General features: G+C 40.1%; 1 long non-coding RNA gene across 2 annotated transcripts in view; it reads right to left on the bottom strand.

Annotated features, from left to right (window-relative positions):
• LOC108448849 overlaps positions 1-21101 on the bottom strand; it is a 73628-nt gene that overhangs the window by 40335 nt on the left and 12192 nt on the right. The window contains exons 6-7 of one of the 2 annotated variants that reach the window (XR_001864888.1): positions 17872-17972; positions 1781-4495 (exon numbers count right to left, since the gene is read on the bottom strand). This is a non-coding gene — a long non-coding RNA (uncharacterized LOC108448849). Of the gene's footprint in view, positions 1-1780; positions 4496-17871; positions 17973-21101 lie in introns of those variants that run through there. The other variant, XR_001864887.1, reaches the window with a different exon arrangement.

Here is a 21101-nt window from a genome sequence, read left to right as displayed (position 1 = left end):
GTGCAAATTTCTACTTGAACACTAAGCAGATTTTTCTTTTATATCACATTAAAATTGAGCTATCTGTGCACATGCAGTGTCAGAATTTGCAGTCCTTCAGAAATCACTTAATATGACAAAGATCTGAGCCTGTGTGTTAAAATAAGTCAGTGTCCTCACTCTGCATTTGTCCTTAGTGATGTCTTCACTGTCCCACTAAATTTACTTCAAAAGAAAACTGGGAAGGAGGCAGCATGAGAGCAACACTGGAGCAGATCAGTCAGGAAATTTAGAGAAGGGAATAAAAAAAAAAAAGGATGGTAGGACCGAAACTGAACTTCTGGGAAACCATGACCAGCTCAGTGGAGTTTCATCTTTGCCTCTTTGTTTGGAATATGCAAACAATAGTGGGTTTTTTCCCTAGGAAAGTAAAAAGGCAGGGTTTTTTTTTTTCTTCAAAAGCAGAACTGTTCCATTCAATGCAAAATAAAACGCATCTCTTTGCTTCTGTTTTCCTTAGCTCTTCCATAGTGGTTATCACTTCCTAAAGATAAAAAATGTTCAGACTCTCAAGCCAGTTGGAGAAACTCAAAGAAGGGAAGGAGGGAGCGGAATTTTTCTTTCAGTAAATGTAATATTCCCTTTCCTTTGCAGTAAATCCAGTGCTGTGCCTCTCAAACAGCTCCAGAGAAGACGTTTTTCCTGGCCCTTCTCCACACTCTCTTGCTCTTGGTACCATTGAGCCAGTAAGGGATGATGGCTGAACATCTCCCCTCCTGTTGTGCTCAGGGGTACCAGTGTGTGCTCACGGCCAAAGACACAGCCATTGCCACAAATACCACACAGGCACTTGCCATGTCCTCACCTAAAAAGTACTGCCTTAATAAGACATTTGAATGAAAGGTTACCTGGTTGAAACAGGCAATTTTTTCCAGCTTGGAGTCGGAATCAGGATTTTAACCTTGGAACTGCACCTGTTCCAGAGGGGCCAGGAGAGATTCCCATAGACCCCCAATACTTGGGATGGGGACACTCCCTGTGCGTGCTGGAGTCAAGCCCCATGGGACTGACTGCTATTAATGCTGCCCTTAAAATGTCACCAATCTCCTTGCTCAGACATCTCATCACACGTACATCGAAGGGACCTCTTATATTCCAGCTTTGCCCCCTACATTACATTTAAACACAATAAAGGCTGGTTTTAGCTCAAAAGCATTATGAAGGTTCACTGAATGATGACTTAACTGGAAATGGAAAGTAAACTTTTGGTCATAAAACAGTGAAGTTCAGAAGCAATTAATGCTTACTCTTCTCATCAGCATTTTGTGCATTGTTGCTGCTGCAGTGAATAGGTACGGGAAGAGCTTCGGGAATCCCATATGGCAGGTGGTCTCCTCCAGGCCTTCAGGCTGATCTTTGCAGCTGCTCAGGCTTATGTTGGACAAGCCTGTCATTTCACACACCCAAGATATAAATTATTTTCACCCCCCAAAGGTGACCTGCAAGTAAAAACAGAAAAAATGGCTTTGTGCCCATATTTTCCTGTTCACCCTAACTGAAAAGAACATGTGGGATCCGCACTCTATTTATTGTTGTCAGTTTGTTTGCAGGCTGAGAAGGAAGTACAGGAGTCTGCAGAGATACCTAGAGAAACTAGAGAAATGTAAGAAATACAAGTATTTGCTTGTACAAGCACAGGATTCAGGGATTTGTTATTTCATGAAATGCAAATGATTGTGAAATAAGACTCTGAGAATAGTTGTCTATTGAATAAAAATAGATAGAGGCAAAACCGTCATAGCCCAGAAGCAGCAGTCCTTTTATTTTTTAATTTCCTGCCTTGCCAAGATTTCTAAATACAGCACAAGCAACAAATAAAATAATTACATTTAAAAAAATCATATTGGTATAGTCAAAATTGGTATTTTTTAGAAGGAAGAAGCAGCATTTCCTGCTATAATACAGACAATTACAAAAGATTAGGCAACAAGGATAAGAGTAAATAGAAGATAGATTTTCCAAACTATTCTTCAGAAGCTCATAGTACCTGATTAAGGGCCATTTCAAATGAAAGAAAACTTTTAAGTTTCTGGAAGAATTATCTGCTGTTCTCTGTGGTACCCAGAAAGATAAAGCACTGCGCAATCCTGCCTTCCAGCTAACAGCAATTCCATGAACTCTAGAACTCGGCAGACTCAGTTGGCATGTGCCTCTTCCACTTTTTCCCTGCATTCTGAATAATTCCTCCTTCCATCCTCCTCCCTCTCTTTCTCCTTCTCTCAACATTTCTCCTAGGTTTGGCCTTATGGCAGAGGTTAAAGAACAGCAAAGCCAGCCTATGAAGTAGAACAACTACAGCTGGGGTATTCAAATGCATCTACATGTTACTGTGTGTCTGCTGGGTTTATTAATTTCTGTGGCAAAAAAACCATTGATCTGAGCTCTGATAAAACCTAAGGCATTTATTTATTAATGCCAGAGGATGCAATTTGATCAAGTCTAAGTATTTCATACCCAAGCATTTTCATGGAGAATGGCACAGGATGAGTTCTATTAATATTGACAGTACATTACTTTTAAAGGAGACACTGTTAATTGTAATAATGCATCTGCTGTACCTGTGAATGCCACACTGATTCTCTAGCAGGTTATCTGCCTTGGGAGAGTCCAAGACAGCTCTTTGGTACTGCAATGAATCATAGCAAATACTGCTTCTCCCACAGCAGCATGGAACAGGCAGCACTGCCTTTCAGAGGTTTAGTGTTCCTTGCTGAATAGGGAAATAAAGGATGGCATATACCATAAGCTTAAATGCTCATTGCAAGTGGAATTCAGAATGCATTTGAGAACATAAGTACTAACCATTCCTGAGAGGAACTAAGGGCTGGACCAACAAAGCTAGAGGCACTAGAGGCATCACTGGTGGTGGAAGAAATGCCACTCGGAAACTGACAGCAGAGAAAAAGAGGCAGAAATTTGGCCTGCAACAGTGAGAGTGCATTAGGACGTGAACAGAGGTGTAGTGTAGCTCTTCTCCTGCAGGGGTCCTCCCTGAAGAAAATATTGGAAACGTCAGTGCCAAAGGAGATGAAGACCATTAATTCCTTCAGAAAGAAGAGGTTGAGCCTCCCCGGTATCCAGCTTAGAGCAGCAACCCTGCAGTGGTCACCTTGCCTTCCTGAGCACAGACAGGCGCAACTTTGTGCCAGCTCTCCAGCTGGGGACAAAAGGCCACCTTCTTCCCCTACTTCCCCATGCATCCTGGGTGGGATTCAGCATATAGATACAAGGCTGGTCCTGGTCCCCAGCCACTGCTTTGCATGGCTCCAGCTTGGCAATCTTTCTGGTGAAGAAATGTGAAGGGATGGCAGCTCCATCCCTCCTGTTAGGAGAAACATAATGTGTATTCTGTAACTGAGAGAGGGTAGATGTGTGGCTGGTTTAGAAGTATTTTCAAATGGTTGTCTGAATGGGTTCCTTGCTCTCAGGACAGCATTCTATTCTCAGTTTGGACTAAAGAGATTTCACAGTCTGCGAATGATAGGACAAAGTGTCATTTGTTTTCTCTACAGACATAACTGCTTCCTACTGAGCCTTTGCCTCAGAGGTATAATCATGGAAAGACAGAGATCTTGAGCCTCTCTACAGTTGCAGATTGACAATGTTGAAACATAGTCTTGGCCCTTTCAAATGACATCTGTCTAATGAGAGCAAGGTCTTTTATTCACCTCACAAGAATTCAATATATTTTGTTGTGTAAGAGAGTAGAAATATAAAAAATGTGCAGTACTTAATTCAGGGATAGTGGACATGACAGAAGAAATAGTAAGATAAATGTGGGGCTCCTATCTACCTTTTACTAAAACAAGAATAAGGGAACAAGCAAGTGAAGTTGAAGTGCAATAAAGTTTAAAGTTAATAAATACTTTTTTTCCACATAACTTATAATTAACCTGTCAAGTCAGAACTGCAATAGGTCACTGAGACCAAGCACTTAGTATTCACAAAAGTATTCACAAAAAGATTAGACAAATGTGGCCCAGTTCTTTTCTCCATCTAAGGTGAATTTACACACTGAGGGTGACACTGTGCAGCTCCCTGATTTACAGACGTCAGGCTCCAAAGCAAGTTAGAAAGTGCCTGAACAGGAGTAAGTTAAATCAATAGTGCACTGTCTCTGATTGCTGCCACAAACTGCTTCAGGCCAGGAAGAAATTTCTACAGCAAACCTTTCAGTGAATACTGGAAGAAAGCTTCGTGAAGTGTCCTTCCAGCACTGAAATGTTCCAAAGATCTGGATTGTCTGTCTTGGCTGCTGGGTGATGTCCCAAATGTCACTTCAGCTCCCTGTCCTCTGTTTTTCCTATCTCTAAGTAGAGGTGCCCTGAGATTTACTTGCGAAACATGGTAGGTGCTGTTGCTGTGTCTCCCAAGACAGGACATGGTGCTGACCACTTTCAGAAGTGATATGTAGTGAAAACTGCTCATCTCCTTGAACATGGCAGTCTTTGTGGACCTGTGAAAAACAAGTGTTTTAAGTCATAAAACACAACTTTTTAAAGTCATGTGGTTTGCACTTTTGTGTGTGTTTTCAATTTCCTTTTTATCCATCCAAACCTCCAAAAACTAATTTTCATGTAATGCTTCCAAATTCAAGTACATTACTAGTCAGGGGTTCAGGATTCAGTTTCAAGTTATCGGCTAACATATATAGCTTCAAAGTCCTCACAGAATTAAACACCATATTAAGAAAACCCACACACAATTGAGTTGAGAGGCCAAAAATCTCATTCCACTTTAATATCAATAAAATAATTAATTGTAGCAATGCACCAAGTCTTTTTAATGACATGTAGAAATAACGTATGCCCTTGAAATGTGTCTGAAGCAGAACTTAAATAGATCAATTATTTCAGTGATTCAGCTCTGAGATTTTTTTTTTTTTTGGTAAGGCTAAACACATTTCTGTATTATGATATCAGATGATTAAAGAAGGTCTTCTGAGCTAGTCTAAATTAGGCTAAGTAGAAAAAAAAATAGGGAATTACTTTTTATGATCTATCTTAGATTTATCTGTTCTTTGTTAAATACTTCCCGAAACTAGACTCTGTCAATGAAGAAAACTACTCACTGATAAATTTAACATGATCTTTTACTATCTGTGTTTCCATAAGGAGTTTAGCATCCTGTTAAGGGGAAATGCAGTTCTTCAAAGGTAAGAAAAAAGTGCCTCATACACCTATACTGGCATGGGTTTCTGAAGCAAAGTGACAGATAGACTAGGTCTAGCTGCTTACTGGTTTACAAGGACAAAGATGAGCCCCTCTCCCATTCACCTTTTATTTTTCAATCTACTTTCTGTTGTTACCATTACCAGTTCAACAAGTAATGCATAAACCCCCAATGAAGTGAAGCAATGTTCAAGTTTTGTCATGTTTTGTGCTATATGAATCTATTTTATTTGTTGTTGTAAGGTATTTGAACCTTGATAGTGTGCCCCAGGCAAACCATCTTTACCTATTCTTATCAGAGCCCTCAGAGTGGGACCAGGCTGGAATTACCCTCACCAGCTTCACCTGGCTTTTCCACCTTCAGCTGCAGCACATCAGCCCCAAGAGGGTTTTTAAGCTCCAGTCTGAAGGTTCCAGGGGAGAAGTGAGAGAAGGAGGACAAGTTTATATCTGGTTCCTGTCCTTTGCTGTCTTGTTTGGATTTCCTGGGCTAACTTGGCTGCTGATCACGGGATGGGTTTTGTCTTTGATTGCTGTCATCATCTTGACGCTGCTTGCCTGGACCAGGAGCCCCACCTGTTAGAGCCCTCAGGAATTCATCAAGGACTGAAAGGTAAACTGTGCTAAAGTGGAAAAGAATCAAGGAAGAAGAAGCTGAAAAACTAAATACCAAGATAGCAAGGAATAGATAAAAAAAAGAGGACTGTGCTGCACTAAATTAAAACCAATCATACTATCAGAAAGGTGTGTGCAGAACTCATGGACAAAATAGAGAAACCACTCAAGCAATGTGAGATCTCATGCACAGCATTTGCAAAATGTATACATACTGTATCATGTAACAGTAGTAAGAGGTATACGTAGTGTGATATGTGGAAGTTATAAGTTATAGAATGTGTAAGTAAGTGAGCTGTATAAATATGGATAAGTAGGTAGAATGTATAAGTAAGCAAAGTGTACAAGTAGGGTATGATGTCAAAGTTGTGAGATATGTGGAGTGTATTTTAAACAATAAGAAGCTTCTGTGTAATCATATTGATTTGTTGATCAGAAGGCACAAGTTCCTGCAATTTGTCTTTCAAGGTCCATGAGTTTAATGGTCACTGGTCTTCTTAAATTTTTCCCCGTAAGATTAGCTGTGCTACATTACAGTTTTCAGAGCCAGCAGCCTTCACAGCAAATAATATTTTGTGAGTACACTAGGATGTAGGATAGGAGAGAGCACAGAGGGGGGGGGAAAAGCCTCTATGGTAGTGTTGTGGCCAGTGATGTACAAGAACTGTTCTCAATAAGAGGGAACGTAGTGAGTGCACAAGTCACTGCCCTCATCTTAGAGTTCCCACAGACAACTTTATCTGTTCCACAATCCATCTACATACCTAAATTAAGAAGTTGGATGCATGAAATAATATACTCAGATATACAATATAGGGTGTGAAATTCTGCCTTCATCTTGCCTCAGTTTCAGCAGGTTATTTAAAGGCCACCTCCTTACCTGCCTTCGTGACCATGCCAACTTCCTGAAGCTTTCCCATCTCTGGAGCATATTTAGAAGAAATTGTGATAAGGCTTGACTCCTTGCCAATGCCAAGACAGGCAGTGATGGGACAGGACAAATACTCTGTGCTCAAAGGTTTCACATTCCCAGTGTAATAAATTGGATACTACCTACTGATGATTCAGCACAAAACCTGCTATTACACTAAATCTTGCAGTCTCGTGACAGACAAATAACATTGAGCCTAATCTAAAGTTAATGAAATTATTTCAGCTGACTTACTGGGACAGTCTACGGGCCACACATAGTGTTTAGCAGAAGGAACAACTTTTGGCTTCTGTACTGGCAGTCTATTACAGTAAACTAGCAAAATTAAGTATTGTTTTCCCAGTTTAATTACTAAGATTGTTTACTATTTTAGACAAGCACATAGATCTGTTACTTTTATCACACAGAGAAGCAGAACTGAGCTGAACAGAAAAAGCACGTGACTAAGCAATATGAAACAAAATGTCTCCAATATTAAAAGTAACCAAAGTTACAGAGGCCTTCTTTTTTAAATACAACACAACAAATCTGAGACCTAATGGCAGAAGGCAAAACCTACTGAAGAGATTCAAGACTTGCAAAATCACACATTACATTCAATATATTTTCTTATGATTTAAAAGGAAACTTTTCTTCTATCAGATGCTCTTCCATTTTATGACAAATACAACTAATGCCCTGAAGATAAAGAAGAGCACAACAGAGAAATATGCTCAGCCTAGAAGGCTTAGCACAAAAAAAAGACAAAAGAGCTGTAAAATTTCACTCCATATAGAATAATCCAAAACAGGTTTGAGACAAAAATAGGTCACAATTAAGAATGTGAAGTGAAAGAATACAAAGAAATTATACACAGGTATGAAAAATTAGCATATTAAATCTCCAGAATGTTGCATAGCCACTGTTAACCCTTCTAACACCTTTGTGCTGTTATTCCAACTAAGAAAAAAGTGACCATGCTGTGTCTACTGGACTGCCTGCATGGTTGAACAGCTGAAATACTTCATTATTATTTCTCAAGTGCTTTTATCTTGCTGTTTTATGAAATAGCAATATATGCCTGTTATTCCAGATACAAGAACAGGGACAAAGAGGTGTTACTGAAGATAACCAAGGGAACCTGAGTTACAGCCACAGTAAGGTCTGAGCTATCTTCCACCATTCATGCTCATCATGCTCTGAGGCAACTGCATTAACAGCGACCATTTAAAGGTCATTAGAGCATATATAAACAGAGGGAACTCCAGTATTCCCTAAGGTGGGCCACAGATCCTACAGCAAGTCTGCTGAAAGGAGGGGGGGTTTTCAACTGCTATGAAATAGCGTTTGTGTAGAAAGACAGGTTTTCTAGGTAGAGATATTAGCCCCCCCCTAAGCTGGAAGACAGGGATGGGGAGGGGACTTCATTGTTCTCCACAACTCCCTGCAAGGAGGCTGTAGTGAGGTGGGCAGTCTCTTCTCCCAAGAAAGGGATGGACAAGAGGAAATGGCCTCAAGCTGTACCAGGGGAGATTTAGATTGGACATTAGGAAAAGTTCCTTCACTGAAAGGTTGATCGAGCATTGGAAAAGGCTGCCCAAAGAAGTGGTGGTGTTATCATTCCTGCAGGGATTTAAAAGATGTGGAGGCGTGTTGCTTAGGAATGTGGTTCAGTGGTGGGTTTGTCAGTACTGGGTTAACTGCTGAACTTGATAACCTTAAAGGTATTTTCCAACCTAAATAATTCTATGATTTGTGTTGAGTATCCCTTTCATGCTAGAGTATGTTTCAATGTGTTTATACTTTGACAACAGAACGCTTTCCTTTCTACCTACATGGTAAACATCATACCATAATGCCTGGCACTGGATTTTCTGTTTGTTTCATATCACATCTCCATTAGATAGCAAACTTGCCTTGAAAGAAGATACATCTTTCAGTGACTTGTGAATTGACTGTTTTCACACTATATTCTGTAAATAACATTAATGCCCATGCTGGATGTCAGAATGCTGCTTCACATAGGGGCACCTTATTAGTTTGGAAGTGAGTTTAGGAGATTAAGTAATAATTTGCCCTGTCTGGGCTAAATAATCACACCTTAAAAGTACAATTTGACTTTAACATACGTCACTTTCCTAGCAGAGCTGTCATTTGACATGGACAGGCTGGCTGCTCTGTTTCCACAATCTTTCTAGGTGATAGAAGTGGAGCCAGAGCAGAAGGGTGCCAGGATATTATCTGGCCCCATAGAAAATCTGGCTGTAGTTTTTAGCTTTTGAATACATAATCACCTATTTGAAGTGTTTCACAACTGAGATTTAAAAGAACAAATTGAATTTTTCTGCTCTATTCCATTTTGCACTGAACTTTATCTCTATGTTTTCCTTTTAAGTGATTAGTTACTGCCACACATAGAAGGTACGCTGAAATCCTTTTTCATCCCTGCTTAGTGTCTCCCTACAAGGCTTACTTCCAAAATGATTGAAGACAAGTTCAGAAACAACAGACACTGGCAGCCTGCCAGTCACATGCACCCACACAGATGCAAAGTTAAAAATACATCAATTCCCGCCTCATACGAGTGGGTGCACAGGATAGAGAGGGCTGAGGGAACAGATTGAGAGGGAGAAGTGTCTATTCACAAAGGGCAGTACACATGTATCTGTCAAAGAAAAGGCCATGAGGAAAGAACGGGAGCTTTCTGGTACTTCTGTGCTGTGGGTAGGATGCCTTAGACAAAACCTTTATTTTCTGGGATTATTTATGCTTAGAAATTTGTACCTGGACTGGGAAACTCATCCATCCTTTTTTCTTGTATTAAGGTCACAGAAAACTGCCAAAGAATAGTAGGGGTGCAGTGCTAAGGGTATGACATAAACAGTGCTGGTAGGAATATCTGGTTTCACCTGATCTTCTTGACAAAGGGATCAATGTGACAGACTTGATTTCTGTGATCACCTGTACCCCTGCTGGGCTTAATGAGTGGATTTTTGACTCTTCTTTCACTGGGACGGAGCTGTACCTCAAAGGTGGCACATTCTTCCTACAGAGTTCAAGCTGGATTCAAGTCCTGGACAGCCTAAAAATAGAAAATGATTTTTACAAAACCCCCAAGGACTGTACCTTAGAGTGTTTGGGTTTTTCTTATTTGTTTGGTTTCAACTGGATGATTAACTTCTGCTCCAGATTCCCTAATCTGAACAAGTCAATCCTTTCTGATACCAAACAGTTCTGAGCAAGCATTCATCTACAGTCTGAAAGGTACTACTTCTCAAGAACTGGTGGTTCAGACTCAGTCGATATCATACAGTCAGGAAAACATCTCCCCTGTTGTTCTCTTAAACCTCACACTTTTTCAGAGTCTTGTTTTAAATCTTTTAAGAGGCTTTTATTCCGAACAAAGGGAACTGCCCTTTTTAACAATTTGAAGCAGTGCAGTGTCAAGATTTTTATCTATCCTAATGGCAGTACTTTGAATTGTGTACTGAACCCATTATCAAAAAGAGGCCAAGGAAATTAGTTGCTTAATTGTATCAAACGGATGGTGCTTTCCTGATTGCACCCTCCCAAGCAGGGGTAAATCTGCGGCAAAACGTTCTTAGGATTTACTAAACCAGGAGCTTCTCCCCAGACCCCAGGTCAGCAAAGTTGACAGCGCACAAGCTGAGCACTCTCAGGGCAGCAACTGTACAAACAGCCACAGAAAGAATGGGTTTAATTTTATGTGGTCTTAGGACCTGTTTTTGTACAAATAAAGTCAAGCCCCAGGAAAAGTGTGAGGTTTTGAGGCAAGCAAGGACTGGACAGGGCCAAGGTTGGCAGGAGGGTAGCTTTATAATGCTGATAAACTAGATTCTGATTTCTAGTGTGAAGGGGGTAAATTACAAACTGATGAAGCTTCTCCACAAATGTGATTTCTATTAACATTAAAGCAACCATGGGCATATACAGAGGGGAAAATAGGTCTCTGGAGTTTGGTATTTTAACCATCAGTCATAAAGTGTAATTGGTGGAAGAAAATAAACGGTATAGCAACTCTAAAGGCAGAGAGAGAACAGGAGAAGTAAAATATTAAATAAGAACAGTCACTATGGAAACTGTTGGATTTTGCTATTTTAATACCTGGATGATTCAGAGGAGTGGCAACAAGACATGGAGCCTTCTGCCTTTGGACGTGGTATCAGTTCAAATTTTGCCCAAGCTGGGGGCAATTGAAAGATCATCCCAATAACTGTTTATGTGAAATGAGACTTCACAGTTTCAGTTCATTTTCAAGAGTTAGTATCTGTCCAAGAAATATCTCCACCATGCAAATATGCTTGTTAGAAGACCCAACAGAAGGCCTGAAAACCCACCTGGGGAGACAGCGTTTTCTCACTTCTTTTACAACTTCAGGGCTAAGGCTTGAGGAGGTTTGTTTTGCTGCTGCTAAGATGATGCCTGAGACACCTAGATTTCAATCTCTGGGTCTCACACCTATGCTTCATGACCAGCAAACTGAAATGAAAGAAAAGCCTGCAATGTGTTTGCAGAATGGAGAAGGGATGAAGCTAATGAACTGCAGAAGAGAAGCAAGATCTGAAACTAAACCTAACATATTCCTAAACTTGGGGATTTATCTAAATTAACTTAAGTTACAATTCCCACCTATTCTGCCCTAGCTCACATCCAGCATAGCTGGGGTAACAAATGCATAGGAGTGTACATAAAAGGCAGAGACATTGTGGGAGGACTGACTGAAATGCATTTTCATTCACTGTTCAGATAATTTTGTTGGAGAGCTAAACTGCATGAGATTTATTTAGTTTTTAAGACTGGAGACATATAATAAAGGACTACTTGAACAAGTATCTAGAAAAATGTCTCTCTAGTGTATTTTCAGTGACACACAAGTGAAATTCTTTCTAACAGTATTTAAGGTGTCCTACTTGCTTGTACAGAGACTGAGAGGAAATGTAACACCCCTTCCTCCGTTTCTTTCCTTCAATCCTACACACTAGACACAATGCAAGTCTGGACTGCCGCCTTGGTAGTCTCGCTACCAACTGCTACTGGATCCTGGAGAACATAAAGCAGATGGAGCACATTACCAACAACGTGTTTTGCCAGCTAGTCAATCATCTGAAAACATCGATGATATAGCCAGGTTTTTTAGGAGAAAGATGCACAGAACAGCATTAAAATTTATCAGTTGACTGAGCCCATAATGGCAGAGGTGAGAAAACAAGAGGTAACCTCACCAGATTGTTGTCCTGCACAAGTGATAGCCACAGAAAGGCATCCCATGTGCTCTTAGAAAAAGTCACTCCTGAAAATAAACAGGTAAATTCACTAACAGCACCCATCTAATTTACCAGGTGTTCTTAATGATGATGTGAATATTTTCAGTGACAATACCACTAATTTCTGTACTATACCCATGAAGTACTATTACGAAAACTGAAACCAATTCAAACAAAATGACAAAAAGTTGGAAAGAAGAGGCTGTATGGCACAGTGTGATGACTCCTACCTGATCAATAACTTCTTGATAACTGTATTGCAAACAGAAGCTTCACAGGGAGACCAAACTGCACTGAGACAGAAACTGTGATTGCAGGACAGCCCATATATCTGAATTCTACATAGGCTACCAAAGCACAATCCATAAAGTTGGCTGAGCCTCTCAGGCCCTTCACAACTAGAAAGGCACAACATTAGGAAAAAATTACTACATTTTCACTCACTTATGGGTCTGTGAAAGATACTGCATTAGCAGAAGTCATGAATTGGTTTAAAAGAGAAAAGGTGGCAGAAAAACCACACAGCTGTTGGCACCAGTGAATCACAGGGAGAAGCCCATTAACTATCAGTCTGCATTAGATTCAAAGGCAAAAAAGAGTTCCAGCACCAAATTCACTTATGATTACAATCCCTTAGAAATAATTTGGGTTCTTCTCTAAATAAATAAATATTTCAATAGGTGGAATATAGAGTCACATTGTGTTTAATGATACTGCTGGATCTGATACACAAAAGCTCTACCCATAGTTGCAACTGTTCCCAATTTTCCAAGACACACAGTAGTAGTTGCAAACAATGGGAAGGCAGCTTCACACCCTTATGCTTTGATTAAATAGCAATCATGTTATTTTGCTGTTTTGCTCACTATATATCATACACATCTATTATTTCAAAGAGAATTTAGTCTACACGAAACCTCAAATAGGACTTGAAGGAGAATGGGGGTATGGGTGCAGAATTTCCAATCTCATTACACTTTAATTTGAAAGACAAAATTCCCTTTTCAGCTAAATAAATATTTGTTAAAAAATGTGCAAAAATATGAAACCCAAATGGTATTTCAGCTTTTTAAAATGCATGCAATGAACTGAAATCAGAATAATTCTGGTATTTTAAAATTTTGCTTGCAATTAAAAAAAAGATCACTCAGTAGCAAAGAAAAATGGAGCAGAAATTTAGCATCTTCAAATTGGTCATTAGCCCAGAACAGTAACAAATATTTTTGTGCTTTCTGCACTGGCCTCCATTTTCTTTTAGGCTCAGAGCAAGTTTTGCAATTGTGTTGTGATCCAGAAAGTGTATCATTTTTTTGTAAAACCCTGACATGATTCAGATACCAAGTTTCTTTCTTGAAGTTCTTTTAATCTGCTCTCCAGGTTCCTATTTATGCTCTCCCTTAGATATATGTGCCTCTTAGCAAAAAAGCAAAATTTCCTATCATGTCATGCCCGGGTTACAAAGTATTAAATTCATTTCTTATCACAAACTATGTGTTAAATTAGGTATTAAAATGTTTATGAAAAAGTGCTGTGAATTCCTTCTTTTTGTGCATCAGTCAAACTCGAAACCCACTGCATTTCTGTGGGTGTAAAAGCAATTTAAATTTCAGCAATTTTGTGTTAGTCAGTATTACTTTTTATTTCAAAGTAGTGAGGAACTCAACTAAAAATTACGATGGGCAAACTTCAAAGGCTTTGGACTTTGAGTTTGGTTTGGCTGTTGATTCCTCCACTGCTTCAGAAGTAATAGTCTCCATGGCATCAGAGAACAGTTTTTTTTTAAGACTGATAACTGCAAAAGCATCAGAGATATGACAGTGACCCTGCCCTTGTACACATCTGTAGAAGGGCTGCAGAAGCCCCAGGTGTTTCCCTGCTGAATTCCAAAAGCCCAGCCAGGCTCACTAATATCCAGCCACTGCAGAACACACAGAAAACTGTGCATCTGATTCCAGATTTTGCTACACACTTCCCTAAGTTGGGCTGGAGTGATTGAGGCTTTTCTTTTCCCTTCTCTCATCTGATTCACTTGGCTATAGTATTGAAACACATGAAAATACGGGGTTTTTAATCTACAGAGTGACTTCAACGTCACCTGATTAAGAATGCTATAGCACAGCAGGATATTATCATCATTCCTATCATTCAATGAGCAGTAAATGTTATAATCAGGAAATTTATGCCACTGTAGAATCTTAAAAGCATGGAAACAGAATTCAGTTTTGTGGTAGTGTGTGTATGAAAACAAGATGACAGTGAGACAGCTACCTACAGCTCACCACTAATGAAAATGTAATAAAGTGCCCATCTAAACTACAGGATAATGAAGTTAAGTATCAAATTAAAATGAGAAGGCTATAGCATAAAATTAATGACTTTTGTAATGTCTCTGATGAAGCATAGCTGTTTTTCAAGTGTTTTATCAGAGGTGGTCATTTAAAATGTGCTGTGGTTGGTCCATCACATAGAGTTTTTTCACCTTTGGTTGGATGTTAGACCATCAGTTCCAACTCCCCAGGTATGATTTCTGGAAGGGGAAGACATCCTCCACACTGTACTAACACATGATTTTCTGCACAGAAAGAAGAACTGCAGTCATCACATAATGTGTTCCAATAATGCATTATTGGTTAGATACACTAGCTCACTTAATTCAGACCTGGTTTTGTTCAAAAGATGGAAATTAAAATAAATGAGCTGACTGACAAAGAAGGTGAGCACGAGTGCAAGTCTGCCCACAAGAAATACCATTAAGGTTACTCTTAACTGAATGGAGAGGCACTGCACCAGCCCACATAAATCTCCTCCAGCTGAACAAATCAGCAACGCATGTAAGAGAATTAAAAGATTTTCATTCCTCTTTCTTTCAGGAAATGCTACAATCTTGTTGTTAAAGAACTTCAATGGATAGGAAAACCCCCAATCTTCTTTGACTTTAGAGAAGGAAGATCATATAAAAAGTTTTCAGTGAATTCCCAGACTCCCAGGCTGTGCACAAGCTTCAGGACACAAGGGCTCCTCACAACCCACTTAGCCTGGCATGCCACAGCTTTCTGAAGAATTTTGATTTAGTTTACAAATTATCAAGGAGAATTCTCTGAGCCAAAAACCAGAACAGAGAGAATTTGAAATAGGTCTGCTCTCTTAAAATGCCTTACTTGAAGCTTTTAAAATGCTTCACACAGTCATCTGCACAATCGTCCATATTTAGTAAAATGTGGTGGAATGAACTCCTGGGATAGAATTATGATCCTGAGGAAGTTGTAAAGAGAGATAAGCAGAAGGAGCAAGACTCACTTCTGGTGATTGACAGAGACTTTTAACAGCTTGAATCGTGACATGAGCACCTCAGTTAAATGCTTGTCACTCACGATGCTTCAAAGGAATGACCTGTCACAACCAGACTAATGCCCAGAATTGGAGAGAAAGAAAGATAAAACTTACTCTTAGAGAAGTGCTCTTCATTCAGAAGTCATCCTGTTGGTATATTATCAGCTAAAACTGAAAATATGTGGGAGGTCTGAATGCTGTCTTAGCTGAAGTAGAAATCTGAGTACACCAGGGCAGTAATCCATAATCCATAGCAGGGTTCCATCAGGGTGCAACACACTGGGGATATTTCCCAAGCTGACCTCCTGTGAGTTCTTTTGGTTTTATTGTGGAAAGCATCTCAAGGAGAAAACTTACTGTTTTACACTTTGTATGTGGATTTCTATGACTGGACCACTGGATCACATTCACACCCAACACAAAAATGTCAAGGGAAGTCACTGCAAGGCAGGAACCCCTTTGCTCCTATTGCCTTGACCACACACCAGAGGATACTGTAATACCCCAGGAGTTCATTCCCTGCCACTTACATCAATTCCTAAGTGGACAAACTCTTTTATGCTTGACATCAGAGATAGGTTGACTGCTTTGTTTATTCTTAGATGTTAGAGGTATTTTTGGACCTAAATGATTCTACAATTCCATGATTCCATTTAGCAAGCCAAAGGCAGGTCTTCTGGCAGCTTCCCACTGCAGTTTTGTAATCTGCTACAGTTACTTTCTTCATCTTCTGTTTTACTTGGTGCCATAATTATTTTCTAATTTTTATATTCACTATTAATTTTAATTAAGCTCAGCTACACTCATTAGTTGAGCTAATCTATCTTCACTTTTAAACACACACACACGCCCACACCCACCCCAGTCTTCGTGGTGATGTAGAGTTGGCATGGAAAGTTTTTGCAGAGAAAGACCCACATATGGGTAATGAAATAAGAAGGCTTATAACTGCAGCTGGCTGGGGATTTTTAAATTAAGCTTTTCCTACCCAAAACAGCCAGTTAGTTGGGATTGAAAGTTTTCAGAGACCTACATCCTGTTTAATAAAATTTTCATCTGAAGTTTTCTTGGGTGAAAAGTAGAGAATAGTTACTAGCTAATACAAATCAAATCTAGAGGTCAAATCTCCTCTACAACAGAGGAGGTACTGAGCATGCTGCATTCGATTACAAGAACAGCTCTGAGTCCACAAATGCCAGCCTCCCAAGTCCCTCACTATGAAGCTTCTTGAGTGATCTCATTTTCATCAGATATTCTGGATTTCATTCAGCACTAGGGCAAAAACTTCAAATCTATTAATTTTTTCATGTAGCTGAAAGTCTTTTTCTGAATTATCCATCCATTTTCTTCTATAGTTGTACTTTTATGAACCAAACAAGTAGATGAAATACATTATTATTATTATTATTACTGTTTTTATTTTCTGACATCTCTTGCTCAGAGATTTCAAGTGGTGCTTCAATGTCTGAATAGGCCATAAAGTTTAGCAAGGAAGTTCTAACCTTGTCTGCATCCTGCATATAAAAACAAATATTCTTGTTTAACTAACAACACGATCAATGCCAATTAACCACTTCACAAGCTGCTGAATCAGAGAATATTGTCTGTGGATTGCATCAGTCCATTGTTTACTCTTCTACTTTGCTACTTCAGCTTCTCCCCCAAGCCACAACAATCCTTTTATGCTTGTGCAGTCCCTGTCAGACTTTCCTATTTACGATATTGTGTGAAGAAACAAGGTATGGCCAAGGCGGACCATATACACAGCATGTTATCATGCAATATCCTAACAGTTGCTTGTACCAGGTGTTTTAGAAGATGATAAAATACCCTACAGGAAACAGATGTGAAAAAATCTTCTCTGCCTAACTCACATGCAGAACTATATCTGTAAGTTTATCTATGTTCTCATAGCTTGAAACAAAGGGCGTATTTCCAGTATCAGCCTTTATTCACATGTAAGCTCACCAGCCATCTCCTGTGAGTCTTTTTAACCTTTTCTCCCAGCTGTTTCCAGTGTCCATTCCAGGGACTCTACCTACAAACATCTTTTCAGATATTCAGAAGAATATGCAAGTATTGAAAAAGGTTTAAGAAGCTTTAAACTGTTCTTTTAACTTCTCTCAAAAAGAAGAGATTTCTCCAAATGAATGTTAATGTATTATTTGGAAAAGCAAAGCAGAGGCAAATTGATACGATTGTTTTCACTCTTACAGGGAATAATGTCTGTAAACTTGAACTAACAGGTCATCTTCAGGTCTTACTCTTCTGCCTGAATCAGGGAAGCTGCATGAAATAAACATTTTCATACATGTTACTGTTGACAGTTATTCTATGTTTCCCTTTCTGTGGCCTCCACTTACTGTGGACATAATTCTGTGGGAATTGGAACAGTTACAATTCATCGCTGCCTATGTGATGGGTTTGCGCCCAGCGTGCCAACAGACAGGAGCCCGGAGGTCCCGGCTGCAACCCCGTCTGAAAGGCAGCACACACAAAAAGGAGGGGAAGAGCTGCTCACCCGAGGGAGCAATCTTCTCTGTCGCAGGTGTGTGGGCAAGCAGGCAGAGGCTGAGAAGAAGACAGGGGACGCTCCACATGGTTCCCACTTAGAGGTTTATTCTGTGAAAGGGACAGGGACAAAGAGCCAAAGTTATAACGGGGTCCAGGGAGTTTATAGTGGGGATAGGGAAGGCGGGGAAAGAGAGTACAGCCAATGAGATAAGGGCAAGTAGGCGGGGTTAACAGTGAGGGAACCAATGGGAACAACACATGGGGGAAGGAACCAATGGGGTGTCGAGCGCAAAGGTACTTTCTAGAACTTATACATAGTAACTAAGGGAAACGAATACACATAGCCTTACACATAAAACTGGGAGGGGAAAACATGAACCAATCATAGGGAGCCATGTAAATCCTAGACCGGGGGGACTGTGGGCTCTGACCCTCACCACGAGTGAGCTGCTTTAGGCTTGGGAGCTTGACCACCACAGCTGGAGCCACTTGCACCGCCACACCTATTCTCTTTGGTAAGGGACGAAATACCTGAATGGCATCTGAATACTCAGGACTGCAGAACTCACATATTCATGTTTTCAATGTTATGAACATCTCCAGAGGATAAGACAAAATAGAATTTACTTATTTTTTACAGCCTGTTCTAGGTCTTCTGTGTTTTCATCACAGGCTACCTCTTTTTCTGTAACATTATTTGGGACAGACCCAAGACTGCTTGAACATGAGTTCCAGCACAGACATTTTTGGTTGAAAGACAATTTAGATATGTTTTGGTGATACAGAAAATGCCCTTGTATTTGTGTGTCTTTGAATTATGTTACAGATGTTGGTACAATAGTGTCCTCAAGCTTTAAAATGATTGCCCACTTACACAGACTCACAAACACAGAAAAGGAAAAAGAGAGCAGTCAGCTTTTTCTGGCCCCCAAATCCATCTCTCTGTTGCAGATATAAATTTATTTGTAGAGACCCTCAGAACTGGCCAAGAAGGGAGGAGTGAGCAGAGAGTGCATTAAGAACACTGAGAGAAATGTCAGCATTTCCACGTAAGACCATATTCTGTTGTCATGACAACATGATGTAAAGTGTTTTCTTAAAGAAAAAGATTGCCATGTATATGGAAAAAAACCCCCTCAGTTAATAGAGCAAATTCAGACGATGTTTTTATGAGGCTGTGACATGGATTACAACACATCATCTATTACTGTGAAGAGATTTTTTAAAAAATCCCATACAGAACAAATGCTCACTTCACAGAAATGGTGTATAAAAATCCCATTTATCATTACAAATTAAGTTTACAAACTGGACTTAAAAAAATATTCAAATTAATTTAATGTATTTTCTACCAGCTGTGCAGAAAACTTATGATGGCTTACTCATCCACTTTCTATGTAAACTGATTTAAAGCAGCTTGATTTTTTATGCAACACCAAAGATCTATTATGTGCTGTAGAAACACTTAATGTGACACTGTAATTGCAGTGGTCAAAAGGTAGAAAAAGGGAATATCATTATCCCATTTCAAAGCAGGAGCAGAGGCACAGGGCATGTGAAGCCAGAGGCCCAAAAATCAGATGAAAAGCTTCCAACCGTGTTGGGAATTACATCAAGATTGCTACAGCCTGGCTATGCAGTTTACAATGTCATTCTCGTCTGTTCACACAAAGAGAGAAATTGGTGACTATTTTCCTTCAAACATTTACTGAGGTTTACAGTTATTAAAGCTTTCATCACTTACCTAAAATGTTAAAATTTCTGTCATTGCTTGGAAGCTTGACCTGTGCCTCAGGGCAGGCACCGGAAGAGAACAGCAGCGACAGAAACACTGAGGCGGTGCTGGCGGCCCTTGCTCACTGGCCATTAAAATGAACAGATTACATCTCCCACAGCAGCAGAAAAGAATGTATTTTTATGCCAATCTAAGTGACCTTGTATCACTTAGATGGAGCTGGAGAATTTCTCCCTGCTCCCCTCACCTCCACATACCAAAAAAACCCCAACAAAAATCTTGGCAAATGTCTCAAACTGGCTTTCTTTCCTCCTTGCCAGTGCAGTCTCCTGTACCAAAAAAAAAATTAATAACTAATGTATTAGAAAACTTGGATTTGAAATTTTTCTTGACAGCTCTCAAACAGGATGGTTCTTCAAGAATAAATAGAGAAATATGCCCCTAGCCTGCCTGCTGCTTCTGCAAACAAAGATCTTGGCAGCCAAAAGTTCATCTTGCCTAGAGCTGACCTCTAGAAGTGTGTGCCCTGGCATTTGGTATTACAGTGATTTATGGTAGTTTCTGGGAGTCAGCAGCAAACAGGGCCCCAGAAGGGTGGGAAACACCTGAGCATGGATGAGGAGATGCCACCTGCCCCTTGGAGAGCACAACAAGAGGAAAGCAGGATTTGGCCTGCAGTCGTTGTGCTAGTCTTACATTGTTACACCCTTTCCAGTGGGATTTTGTTAAAAGGAAACATGGAGAAGCAGGAATAGTTGGAGACTCCTGCAGTGTGACAAGGGCCAAGGGGTGGGACACACTGAGTACTGCCTGTAGGCAATGACTTTACACAGATTGAAGGGGTCCAGCATCATACAGGGCCAAGTCTCAATGGTTTAAATAAGCTGCAGAATTTAGATCTGAAGTCTCCTAGAGAAGGAGGGGTGAATTCAGCTCTGTTAAAAATGGGTGGTAAGAACGATTTACTGGAAAAGTCCATTCTAAGAAGATACTACAGCAATTCTGGTATAAAAGATTATTTGTCTTGTTAAAAGCTTACAAGCTATTTGTCATCTCAATGCTCTGTTCCCTACAATGTCAGGCTCTGGAAAGCTGTGAACTCCCAGGTAATGAAACAGCTCGGTGTGTGCTAAGAAAAGTATCTTGTATGCAGAATTATGGCTTTGCAGCCGTTTCTAGAAGGTGGTGATCATGGTATCCCTGTCTCTTTCAAAAATATGTTTGTGAGTTCTGTGTTATGTGAGATATGAGCAAAGTGAGATGTTGAGACTCCTGTGAGCCACCTTTCCCTTTTCAGTGAAGGGAACTGCCAGTGAAGCACCGTGGGATTGCTACCCATCCTGAAAAAAGACAGAATGAGCTGGGAAAATCTCTCTAGATGTTCACCAAAGGGAATTTGCATCAAAGCTGCCTGTATGTCGGATGTGGCTGGTTCTATGAGGTGTTGGGGTCTCCTCCCCCGCCGTGTAGCCCTGGGAGAGGGGCCCTGAGGGCACAGACAC

The sequence above is a fragment of the Corvus brachyrhynchos genome, unplaced genomic scaffold, assembly GCF_000691975.1.
Source record: "Corvus brachyrhynchos isolate BGI_N302 unplaced genomic scaffold, ASM69197v1 scaffold398, whole genome shotgun sequence".
Classification (NCBI taxonomy): Eukaryota; Metazoa; Chordata; class Aves; order Passeriformes; family Corvidae; genus Corvus; species Corvus brachyrhynchos.
The sequence above is the reverse complement of the archived record's forward strand: the minus strand, read 5'-3'. Positions and strand labels throughout refer to the sequence as shown.